General features: G+C 36.2%; 1 long non-coding RNA gene across 1 annotated transcript; it reads right to left on the bottom strand.

Moving 5' to 3' along the window:
• Window positions 1-670: 670 nt before the first annotated feature.
• Window positions 671-2,018, bottom strand: LOC144997767 (uncharacterized). Its single transcript, XR_013659933.1, has 3 exons — window positions 1,694-2,018; window positions 1,237-1,301; window positions 671-1,061 (listed from the first exon to the last, which is right to left on the bottom strand). It is a non-coding gene; the product is annotated as an uncharacterized LOC144997767 (long non-coding RNA).
• Window positions 2,019-13,416: the final 11,398 nt, after the last annotated feature.

Raw genomic sequence — 13,416 nt, 5'->3', positions numbered from 1 at the left:
ACACTTTCCAACAGTCTACCACTTTGACAAACATCAACTATAGATGACGATGTTTTGTCAAAAAGTAATACTTGCAACACTATTTGGAATCACATTGCTCCAACCAAGGAAAACATCTTAATTTGCATGTTAGGCTTGGTCATCTACTAGATTGAACCTCCTTAGAATTAGGATCCCTTTGCAATCATCTATATGAGCCCTCCGTGCGACAAGCAATGAATCTGTGCCCATCATGTATTTGTTTGAAGTTGGACCACCTGTACTCTGATGGCTCTGTTATGGATATTGTAGATATGGGAAGAAGGTTGTCTTCTGTTGGAAATGTTATGGATAATGTAGATATGGCAATCAGGTTGTCTTCCGTTTGAAATTCAAGAGCAGCAAAGAGTTAGTAGGTGATCCAAGTATTATATAGCAAGAAATGATGAATAGTTTTGTTAGTAAATATGCTCTCTCAATCCTGGCAGATGTGAAATTTTTTGCCATCAACAAAGGTTGGACTGACATTTTCAAATACGGGAAGGTATTTACACGCTAATACATTTGAAGTGTTGTTCCTTTATGAAACGTGTGCTTGCATCACAGGAGAATAGATTATGAGTAATGTGAAATATGTTTAATGGATCATGAAGTATTCAGATTCATATGCATACTTTCATACACCAACACATACAAATACACATTTCATATATATTTATACTCATACAAATAACTTGACAGAAAATAAAACAGGATTTAAACAAAGATTAAACCACCCTGTAACTAAAGAAAACTACATCCGCTACTTTTACCAGCAAAGGAATGTATAAGATCGACCAGTAGATGTTGTGTACTTCGGATTTTTTAATAGATCGAAGTACTCGATGTATATATACAGTTCAAGTTGGCCTCTGTTATAACAAAAGTTCATGTTTAATGCTTTCACGGTTTATCTAATACACTAAACATAAGAGGCCTATACAGTTAATGTAATACGAATTGTCCTGATTTATTGACCGAAGAAATTCGCATCTGTGATGCACACATGTGGCTGGTAGATGATATCACCAAGCAAATGCAGTCTGAAATGAAACATTAACCCATAAAACATTATGAGTCCACAATAGAGGTGACAATTACAAACTGCACATATAAAAAATTAATCATATTAACATGAAGATATTTTGACCATCATTATTGGTAAAGGAGTTGTTGTATTAAAAATTAATCATATTAACTGTAGGTTGGACAACTTACAGGGGAGCCTTCCTTTCGTCTTTTATCTCATCTTCCAAGGACTCGACTCAGCCAACCAGTTCATCCTATTTATTATATTGATCATTAGTTAGCTTTTTTGGTTTGCCACAAACACACCAAAAAAAAAACCTAATTGAAAAACCTACGGATTGAAAAATTATAATTACTAAAACTAAAGACTCTCTGAGATCTGTTTTGCTTTAAAAAAGATCTAATAGTCGATCACCAAGTGTCAGTATCTTTCTTGATATTTACGGAAAAAGCATGTAAAGAACTACAGATCAGATCTGCAACACGATCTCCATAATCTCCAAACAGAATTCAATAAGAATTGAAGCAGATGTCAGCTTTAGAGTAATGAAATTAACGTTACTAGATATAGCATAAATTGGAAAGTTGAGCAGAAAAATTTATTGGAATCCAAACATTTACATAAGAAAACGTTATATAAATTTACCTTCTCAAGCTAGGGGCCTCGGACAAACCAAAAAAACCAACTCTTGAAATGTTATGAACACCTAACTGATAGTAATCTGATTCTACAAGGCTGACAACAGGATACACATCAAAGTATAGTGTGAGTGACACTCGAACAACATAATCTTAAAAACACCAAAGTATATATGGCGGATCTTTACTAATTTTTATATCTATCTGCATGATGAAGGAAAAAAAAATCGACATATAGAACTCTTGGTGATTATCATGAGTCGATAACTTAATGAAAACAATGCATGATTTTCATATATGTAAGAAACGATTGGTGATCAAGATTGACAGCGGCTGCGAAATCGTATTGAAATGAAACTTAACATATCGTATATATATATAGTGTGGGCGTAACCCTAATCCTGATCTCTAGATCTAGCGTTGGTGATTTTTATCAAGCTCCCCTATTATTGTACATATCTTCAAATAAAACCCTAAGGTTACGCAAAATGACACTTTGATTGCTTGATGAATAAAGTGTTACTTGAATTTTTATATGTAATTTTTTAAGAACTCTTATATATAAATGGCCACAGCCCACAATACTTGAGTACCTTTTTTTAACATAAATTTAATCATTTGTAGACTACTCTTAGTTCCACATATGCCTCCAACAAGACGAGATCGCACCTTCGACTTCAAGGAGGGGCAACACCTGATACGGTTAGATTATTATAAGTGTTTTGGTAAATGGCAACATTACTCGTGATTTTTTTTTTTTGAAAAAACAGTTGATACATTTTTCTTTCTTGTTTAAGTGAGAATATCTTTCATCATTTGACATTGTAATTATTCGAGGTTGAGTATACGATATCCATGGTCTATCCTTTCAACATAAGATGACTTAATTAGCACGAACGTATTAAAATGTTTGGTTACAAAATTAATGGTTTCAATAAATGTTAAAAGTATGATTTACTTGTTAAATGAAATCACAATAAATAATATACGGCTAATTATATTGAACTTAAAATTAAATTTCGGGACGAAACCGATGTTCATAATGTACATAAAGTAAAATCGTGCATGTATTTATCGTTCAACATGCCCTTGAGTTCAACTCTATATGTCAAATAATGCTTAACAATAAGTATTCTGTTTTATGAAAGTCTTGTTCGCATGTTTATTTAGTTGAATATTGGATTACCTAATTATTAGATTAATCACACCCTGGTGTTTTTATATTAGCACATTGTGGTAAATTGATTGGGACTTTGTAATTTATGTATATTTGGATTCCTATTACTATTTTAAGTCAATGTGAGTTTCACAACACGTTCAAACATGCTATGGACGATTAAATCTCAAGAATTAAATTTGTTGGTAAATATCCATTGATTTTCGATAAATAATTGCAAGAATCACGTACACCTGATAATAATATATTTGTGAATTTGGTATAACTTTAAAAACTAATGGTGGATATATAAACTTACCAAACTCATCTATGGGCAATGTAATAACTGTGTCAGGCATATGTTGCATGCTACTCCACCGTGACTAACATGAAGAAACCCTAGATTTCTCATCCGAAACAACATACCTTACTGTAAATGCTCTACGTTCCTCAACAAACAATAAGGGGGAACAAAAAAAAAGTGGTAAAAAATAAAACAATTGTAAGGGTGTTCTACTATTAATCATTTTGCATGAAATGAACATCTAATAGAATAAAAATATGCATGCTTTCTAAGCAATGGACAAGCATATTTCACAACTCAACAACACAACAATTTTTCTATGATTTTGAGAACTATAACTTGCATCCAACCACCTAATTCTAACCATATAAGGGCCTTGGTTAAGCTGTTTCAATGGCCCCACAATAGTCTTTTGCTTCTCGGTATCCCACCATCAAACACTTGCAACATCATGTATGTCTTTCTTGATTCCGGATGGATAATGTAGCATCCGCACTTAGGGCCTAAAACTTTTAGATCTAACGTTTTCTAGGTTTAAAACTGTATGTGATCAATTGGCTGCAATCGGCCAACCTGTTGATGATATGGACAAGATCCACTGGTTTCTTTGTGGCCTTGGCCCTTCGTTTGAGACCTTCTCTCACTACAAACAATTTGACATTTAGTGGCATACATCTTCTATGGCATATATTTTTTGTGCCACTATATTAAGTTTTTAGTGGCATATTTTATATGCCACTATAAATATTGATAGATTTAATGGCACTTACCATTTTACACCACTAATATTCATATTTAATAGTGGCATACTAATTTGATATGACATTAAAGCTTATAAATTATATGCCGTACAAGTCATTATATGCCACTAAAGTTTTATTAAGATTCTATCGATGCTATTTTATGCCATTATAAGTTTGTTTCTCTTTTTTATGTCTTTTAAAAAGGGGAAAAACCTCATTTCCTTCTATCTGAAAAATATAAACGTGAAAAAGCAAGTCGTACGTAAAGTCGTTGAGCTCTATCGCATCCCCGATCTTCAATTCCATTTATCGAATATTGGAATCGTAAGTAGACCACTAGAAAAAGATGTATTATGTCGTAAAAATCCTCGATGCTTCTTATTTGTAGTGTCATTTTATATTTATGTTTCGAACTCCTAGACAAAGTTCAAAATACATAGACGATAAGGGTTCAAAACACATAGACAATTAGGGTTCTCGACAATTAAGGTTCTTATTTGATTTTGATTTCTATGGATTTAATGAGCCTTCTGCATGTAACTGTGTCATACTCGATGCTTCAAGCAATTTTTCATCATTCTAGTTCACTTGCACCTTCATCGTATTAGGCTGTTAACCGAAGAACCACCACCCATGGGTGCGATTTCTAGGACTTGGATGAACCTTCATTATCCCAATGTTTATCGCTTAGAAATCCTTTCTCTATGATGATCACTGAACGAAAAACCTCACCAACGATCATCCGCTGCACGATCTCCACCAGCTGCAGTGATACAACTAAGGCTAACATAGCTCCTCAGCCGATACCTTGGTGTTGCAAAATAGATTCACTGGATAATGCGGCTTCGTTGCAAAAATGGTTGATAGATTCCGGTTTGCCGCCTCAAAAAATGAAGAGAGGGGTCTTGTTGTGAATAATAACACCAGGAAGGGGGGAGAAAATTCTATTTGTACCTCCCTCACTCGTCATCTCCACCAATTCGGTATGATATCTCATATTTGATTATTACATACATAGACCTTAACGATGCATCTATGTTGCTCAAAAAGTGATTTGATTCAAAGATTCATTCAACTGACCATCACATTTGGAGAGTAAATTAGGTTACATCTTAAAGCTTCAAAGCATGTCCAGTTAGGGCATTGTAATGAAGATTTATTGATAATACATACACTACTAGAAAAAAAGGCCTTTTACGATGCGCAAAACACGACGCTCTTTGATTTATGTTACCCATTAGAGAGCGACATTAAAAAAGTGTCATCTCTTCAAAAATTTTAAGGATTTAGGTCGCGCATTCTTGAGTGCCCTTAAATTAGTGTCTCATGTAAAAATATTAAAAACACGGAGGGCACCTATAATAAAAAGGGCGTCCTCTACAAATGTCGCTTTATAATTTTAATAAACGCGCGTTTCTGGGACTCAGGGGGAAACTAAATCCCCCAAAATTTTGAACACCCGCTTCCTCTTCCTCTCTACTCTCTACACCCGCCAAATCGACTTCATTCTCTCCCTTCTTTCTCTCTGCAAACCCCTTCTTCTCCGATCGACTTTCACTTCCTTCTATGTGCGAACCCTAATCAAACATAACACATTTGAAATAGTAATATCTTCTTTCATTTTCTCCCCTGCTACTCTCTGTAAAACCTAGCAGCCGCCACCACTAGAATCATGGAAAATCCCCAAAAATTTTGAAGTACCCCGCTCTCTCCCCTTCACCTCTACCGTACTCCATCTACAATGACTCCCCACGTTTACAAACCCTAGTCTAGTTGCGCTTCTAGCCTTGGTCCTATTTCTTCATCCATTCAGCAAATTAGGGGAACACGACTTCTTATTCATCCCTCAACTTCATCTTCTCAATCAAGAAAAAAGGATTATGGTTTTTTTTCGTGCATCTGCATCGTCTTGGTGGCGATAAACTCTCTAAGGTTCGTTAATAGTAACCCATTCCTGATTTTTTCTCCCAAATATGGTAAAGTTGTTCGTTTAATTAAAGTTTCCTTTCTTCAACAAAAATTGTGTTTAACTACGGCCGACAACTACGATCTCCTATTTCTCCCAGGAATGGGAGGTGTTACTATGCTACGAAAAGGACGCTTCTACAATCTCCTATTTCTTCAACAAAAAAGTTTATGATGGCGGAGTCGACAACTACGGCTGCCACGACTACTACTGTGAGTATGTTTTTTCTGATTTTTCATTATATTGATTAAATTTCAGTTTAAAATTTGTGTTTAACTACTTGATGTTTGTCTTTAAAATGTTGAGAGTGATGAATCTATTTGGTTTTATTTTTGAACAGAAGAACTTTATTTCTTCATCCCCTGTAGATCATCTCGAAAATCTCTACCCCTCTCTTAATGTTATTTTGTTGAACCTCAGTTTGATGTTTAATTTTATATTTTACAATGAATCGATGCTTAAAGTATGTGATTTTGGCATTTGTTTTCGATGGTTATAAATGTACAATTAAAGTAAATGGGTCAGAAAAAAGAGAGCATATATGCACTCCAAGTTATCGACAAAATGCTTGAAAGAGCAATCTTCTACATATGAAAACAATGTGTACCTGAATTAGATGCCAGATCTTGTTCATGGTAACTGAGTTACCACTAGAAGAATCCAGGCCAAGATTGTGATCATATGCATTCTTAAAAGCAGTAGCTGACTGAAAAATGGAACAAAATACACATTAATAAATAAATCGAGCAACAAAAGTATGATAAGTTGATGGACTTACTTTATATTCTAAACTACGTTTTCTTGCATCATTGAGTTTTCTCACAACCTGGACATATGTTGCAGCCTTTTTATCAACTATTGCCAAAAGCTCCATGTTAGAAGGACCAGATGAAATGTGAGGACTAGAAAATAGAGATAATATTGGCCCTGATCGGTTAGCCCCAATGCTTGAATCAGTTACATTGGTCCTTGCTAAACTGGAGATGCGGCTCAAGCTGTGAAGAAAGTCCCTTTTTTCCTTTTGCCAGTCATCCTGACAGATAGAAAAAAAAAATAGGTAATTTAGTATTAAATAGGCGGTAAAAGGGTAATATAGTAGATATCAGAATACAGAATTGAAGTGTAACTTTGACTTTGTGTAGAAACTAACCTCTAAAATTGTCATCATGTAGTCACTAAAGTTTATGAGATTATCTTTCTGGGCTTCCTGAACAGCAGAAACCATTGCCATTTCACGAACCTGAGATTATGAAAATGTAACATAAAGAGCATGAATGTATAACCATGTGAGCCTCCTGCAAATGGGCTAGGTTAGAGTCCTTTTTTCTATTAAAAATGATTGAACATTTAATCTTTTTTATTTTATTTATATATTTTGGTATTTAGGGCCTCCAAATGGGGAAAGCAACTTTGAAGAAGTAGTGGAGTTTGATCCAATTAAGCATCATAATTTCTTCTGTCCTTGGGTTAATGGAAATGTTGTTGCAGCACGGGTTGAGGTGTTGCTGCAGCTTCTTTCTTACCCTTCTTGAAGTTTGTCTTCAATAGTCGTGCATCCAATTAAAGTAAGATCATTTTCTATTAATTATGCCACCTGTTTTTTTTTTTTTTTTTTTTTTTTGGAGTTTCACATGTTTTTAAATATAAATATAAATATTTTTTTGTTTGTAAATTTTGAAGGAGTTTCACATGTTTTTTTTGGGGTTACTTCAATGCTTTGTTTTATGACCTAATTTAAAAAGCTTAACCGAACCGAAGCTTATCTGATTATTTATTTACAGGTTTTCTCAGTCTCCATTACACTCCAATAATTTGTATTCTTAGATATAAAGTTCTCGAACTTTTTTGTTATAATATATTGCGAAATTCAACAAATATCTTCCTCATGCTTTCATGGACTTTGACTTCAAGAAGACACCATTTCTTTCATTGCTATTTTTATTGCTTTATGCAACCAAAAAAACATAAAACCTAAAAAATAAATCCAAAAAAATGACCTCTAATCTGTTAATCTTTATCATGCAACAGTGCTTTGGTGGATTTTCTACCTGAACCACAGACATGGGAGGGTTCTGTTGCATGCATTAGCGAAACCACTGCTTCAGCTGCTAGACAATTAGGCTTAACAAGTGTATATCGCCCATCTACCCCTGGTCTTCACGGGTAATATATATATATATATATATATATATATATATAGATATATATATATATATATTTATTTATATTTATTATTTTATAGTATTAATATAAAATTGGCTATGGAAATTTTACATATACATGAACATAGACAAATTTTGCAATTATTCAAATAACTGTAACCTGATTTTTATTTCACCATAGGTTGGCGAGCTAGCGGGAATAGTTGTGGGGGCAACTGTCATGCTTAATATTCTTATAGATGGGTACGTATAAATTGAACCTTCTTAATATTCTGATAACTGGGTATGTTGATAGAAGTTTTTTTTTTTTTTTTTTTAAAAAGGGGTAACCTCTTTGTTCACATTTTTCCCTTTGTTGAAATGATATAGGCCACTGACAGGAGCATCAATGAACTCAGCAAGAACCTTGGGACCAGCAAGAGCTGCAAATAACTACAAAGGCATATGGATCTACCTTACAGCTCCCATCCTTGGCGCACTAGCTGGTACAGGTATTTACACAGCAGTGAAACTGCTTGAGGAAGATGATGTATAGCATTTATGTGACCATAATGCCCTGAGGAAGTTTTCTAAGATGTTTTAACCTCTCAAATGTGTATGAATCTGCTGACCGGTTATGATGGTTCCAAGTTATGGTGGTGATATCATAGAGAAGTGGGGATATAGATGATTCTTTCATTGCTGACCTAGTGGTTGGTCTTGCCTCTTGTCAAATCAAAGCAGGCTCTCCTTCTCGTGGAGAGCGCTTAGCCAAGTACAATCAGGTAAAAACTGAACAAAACTTAAATTTGTTTACCAATTAATGAAAATCTAGACATTTCTTGAGATAAAAAAATGAATGCAACAGATAGCAATGTGCTTTCTTTGAAAAATATATACCATTTATAACATATTTTATCCAAATAGAAAGGATATGTAGAAGATTTTTATATTATAATGTCGTAATAAGAAAAGCAAATGGAAAGCAAAATTTTATTCTTTATTAAGTTTAATGCCCGTGTCCAAGAGTGATCATATTTGATTAACAAACTTCTGACGGGAGTGTGAAGGTGGCAGTTGAGCTATAATCACGACTAGGCTCGAGTCGTTGTGGTTGTCGATCGATTTCAGGTGATGTACTTTAGATACTTTTCCTACATATGGACCCGATATTATCCCTCCCCGGACTTAAAATGCTTTCAGTTAAGTTTCTAATTATCTACACATATAATCAGCATAAAGAATCTCTTATATTTTATGTAAGTTTAATTAAAATAAATAGTCCCTTGTTTTTTTTTTTCAGGATACCAGGAGAGATTCTACTTCAATCTAGGTAACACTGGCTTCAAGGTCCGTTTTTTATACAATCATACCCATGTTTCATATTAAATTGACACTTTGACTTTTCAATGTAAGGGTAAGATAGTCATTTAGTCTTTTGATAATTTATATTTTATTGTGCAGGTGTTCCAAACCAAGTTTGCTAAGATAAGCATGGGTATGAATTTCTCAATCCTTTTACCCAATTGCTCTCCTCCCAACACGTTAAAATTAATGATTGTTTTGATTTTTTTGGCACTAACACTTGGATGATGCTTACTTTGACTTGCTGTTGGAGAGGGTAGTGGAGTGGGCTTGCTGAGTGCTGATTGTGTGTTTGATGGATGAATTGGTCCTGATTTGTGGCTGGATACTAAAGGTGATGAATGCCACAAGTTATTCTCATTATTGTTTGTTTTTTTATGTTAGTTTTGCGAGAACATATGTATTTAGCTTTCAAGGAGATGACTGCCTCATCTGTCGTGGGTCACGCTCCATATTACTGCTTGCAGCAGAAGCAGAAAACGGTGCTGATTTGTTTCTTTCTACTTAGTATTTCTTACTGGTTGTGAACAAGCCTCTCATCTCACATTTGAGTTTATAGGAATCAACAATCACTATGAAACTTCTAGTGTTTAGATTTCTTACTGGTTGTGAACATTTGTTTCTTCCCTTTCTACCCTTCACTTGCAGGTTGATGATTTGTCAAGAATGTTCAGACTATTTTCCAAAAATACCCCATGGATTGGATCCTGTCTCTAATATGTTTAAAAAGGTTTGTGATTTAGAAGCTTTGGAGGAAACGAGACTCAAGCAAAAGTAAACACATAGAGAGTTGTTGGCACATAGTAAGCTAGATAATGCAATTGTATATAAATGAGTTCATTTTATTATAACATTTACTCACTATTGGAATAATTATTTGCATTTGACATATTAGTGAAATGAATTATCTTTGTTATTTATGGTATTTTATTTTGTATTATGAGATTTTTAATGTATTATTAATTTTAAAATTAGTAAATCTATAAATAATATTTTTTTTAAACATTTAAGATTATGATACGCAAAAATCTGTGTCATCTTCATTTATGACATGGCCTTTCTTGACAGGGGCTTTCTTGATACGCATTGCATGTCATTAACACGCGCGTCGTAAGGTTATGACACGCGAATGCGTGTCGTCTTCCTTTATGACAGGGTCTTCCTTGATACGCATTGCGCGTCGTAAATGCGCGTTGTCTATAGACGACGCGCAAAAGCGCGTCGTCTCTCTTTATGACAGGGCCTTCCTTGACGCGCATTTGCGCGTCGTCTGAGCCTTTTACGACGCGCAATGAGCGTCGTAAAAGGCTGTTTTTCTAGTAGTGTTTTAACATTTTAAATTGAATATTATTCTTGTAACCAAAATGCATAGCTTAACTAGTTATTAACAATATTCGACCAAAATGCATGATTAAATCACACATTTTCTACTTTTACATATTTTAAGATAAATCTTTTGAATACAAAAAAAAAAGTTTACATAAATACCCCTGATCAAATATATGTTGTGAGCCCCTCCTTGGTTATTTGGTGCCTGTAGAGTTGTCTCTTTGCCCACAATTCAAAACGCATCATCTTTGCAAAGTACTCTTTTGTGTGGGACTTTGGTTTTATGACGTTCAGCCATCACTCTTACATTAAGATTATCAAATCTATAGAGAAACTGAAAATATATTTATTTTTAAAGTACAACTTATATTTCAAGTGTTGAAACATATTTGGCTTATGGTTATACTACATGATAGTAAACATAACTATTAATGCTAATAACATAAATCGTTACTAAATTATTTGAATTTTTTTTGTTAATTTAGTCAGATAAGTTATAATTGTCTAGGATAAGTGGTAACTTAATAACCCCTAATAAATAAATATAAATCATTTGGGCTTTAGTCTTGTAAATGAAATGAGAAATAGTTATTTGATGTATTCACATAACTGAAAAATATAAATTAATAGTAACAGAAAATCCAAATTTCTCAGCTAAACATGCAATATAATAACATTTTTCTAAAGATACATTGCAATAACTGTAACATCTCGAAATCACAGGAGTAGAGTTGAAGGGCTAAAAGTGTAAGTTTCGGAGGGTGACTCGGCGAGTCCATGGGTAGACTCGGCGAGTCAGGTCGCGGCAATGGTCGCGTGTCAAGTGGCCTACTCGGCGAGTCCTTAGGATGGACTCGGCGAGTAGGTGCTGTATGGAGAAAACCCTAATTTTCGGGGTTGAGCCCTATATAAAGAGCATAATACCCCTCCACAGCCTCCCTTATTCCCCCCTTGAGTTCCAGAAACCCTAAACTCGTGGAGGGATCATTGGTGGAGCCAATTAGAGCTTGGAGAGGTGTTGTTTGAAGAGATCTTGAAGGAGAAGTGGTTTGGATCAAAGGGCTTTGCTTGGATCCGAGTTTGGCTGCTATTGAGGCATCTTTTGGAGGTAATATCTTCGTCCTTAGGCTGTGCATTCCTAGTTCCATCATTTTGGGTTGTGTGGGGTGCTTGGTTGTGTGACATTTTGATGTTGGAGGTTGGATCAGAGGTTGCTACCTTAGATCTGGAGTGGAGAAGACCTTAAGAGCGTTAAAGCCCCTATCTTTGTGTTGTTAATGAAGCTACCATGTCCCAAACCTTAGTTCTAAGGTGAAAATGGCTTAGATCTCGTTAGATTCACGTAAAGTTTGCCACTTTACGTGATGGATGGATTGTAGGAGGTTGGATCTATGTTTTGGATCAATTGCATGGCCTGAGATGCTTCTGTATGGATTCAGACCGGTGGAACTCGGCGAGTCATATGGGTGGACTCGACGAGTTGCTTGAAGATGGCCTGGAACTCGACGAGTTGGAAGAACAACTCGGCGAGTAGGTTGAAGATGGCCTTGGACTCGACGAGTCCATTTGGACTTGGCGAGTCTTGTCGAGGAAGTCCCAATATTTCTGGTTGAGTCGATGAATCGGTGAGTTGAGGGATGACTCGGTGAGTTGGGTGCGAGCAGACTCAGAGTTGTTGCACTCGACGAGTCTTGGGGTGACTCGGCGAGTTGGGTCGCTAATTGAGGGAAGTTCTGAGCATAAGGACTCGGTGAGTCATCGGGTTGACTCGGCGAGTAGGGTCAGTCAGGGGTTGACTTTGACTTGTCCAGGGTGGACCAGTTGTCTTCCAGGGATATTTTGGTAATTAAGGGTATTGATTGGGTTATTGTTTGATGTTCAGTGGAGGAGTTGTGTCAGAGTTCGGAGCAGCGGGATCTTATCTTTTCAGCCGTCAGTTTCGAGGTGAGTTATCCTCACTATATCAACAGGGTCTAAGGCACCAAGGCCGGCCCTTTATTGTATTGAGATTCATTTATGTCTATCATGTTATTGTTGGTTGTGTCTGCATCCTGGTAGTTAGGATGGTACATGCTAGGGGACCTTGTTAAGGTCAGTTTTTCGATATACAGAGTGATGCTATGCTAGTGACCGGTTAGGTCGGTAGCCCGGTTAGGGTAATGATATGCTATGTGATCTGCTTACTCGGTTTGTTGATTATGACTGTTATATGAATGTATGTTTTGTGCACATGGTTGTTTGGACTATAGATGGGTTGAGGCGGGTCCTGCTTTGTGCTGTAGGCCAAGATACCCAGGGCGGACCGGTTGTTCCGAAGGCCCAGTGAGCAGTCCGGATAGGCTGTAGGCCCCACGTGGGCGGACCAGACGTGCCAAGGCTCGAAGAGTGGACCAGGCCGACTGTACGCCCGATGCGGGCGGACCAGTCACACTGTAGACTCAGAGAGTGGACCACGTGGGTTGAAGGCCCGATGCGGGCGGACCAACCCCACTGTAGACTCGAAAGACATGACTAGACCCGAGAGATGGATCCGATGGACTGAAGGCCCGATACGGCGGACCAGTCACACAGTAGACCCGATGTGCATGGCTGTTCTATGTTATGTTATGTTATGTATGTTTTATGTGTTTTGGACCGGAAGGTCGCGGCTTGGAAGGGCATATACGTGGTTGGTATTTTGGGGGTATCTCACTAAGCTTTCGGGCTTACAGTTGTGGTTTAATGTT

This window comes from Lactuca saligna, chromosome 5 (assembly GCF_052625555.1).
Source record: "Lactuca saligna cultivar CGN05327 chromosome 5, ASM5262555v1, whole genome shotgun sequence".
NCBI classification, from domain to species: Eukaryota; Viridiplantae; Streptophyta; class Magnoliopsida; order Asterales; family Asteraceae; genus Lactuca; species Lactuca saligna.
The sequence above is the reverse complement of the archived record's forward strand: the minus strand, read 5'-3'. Positions and strand labels throughout refer to the sequence as shown.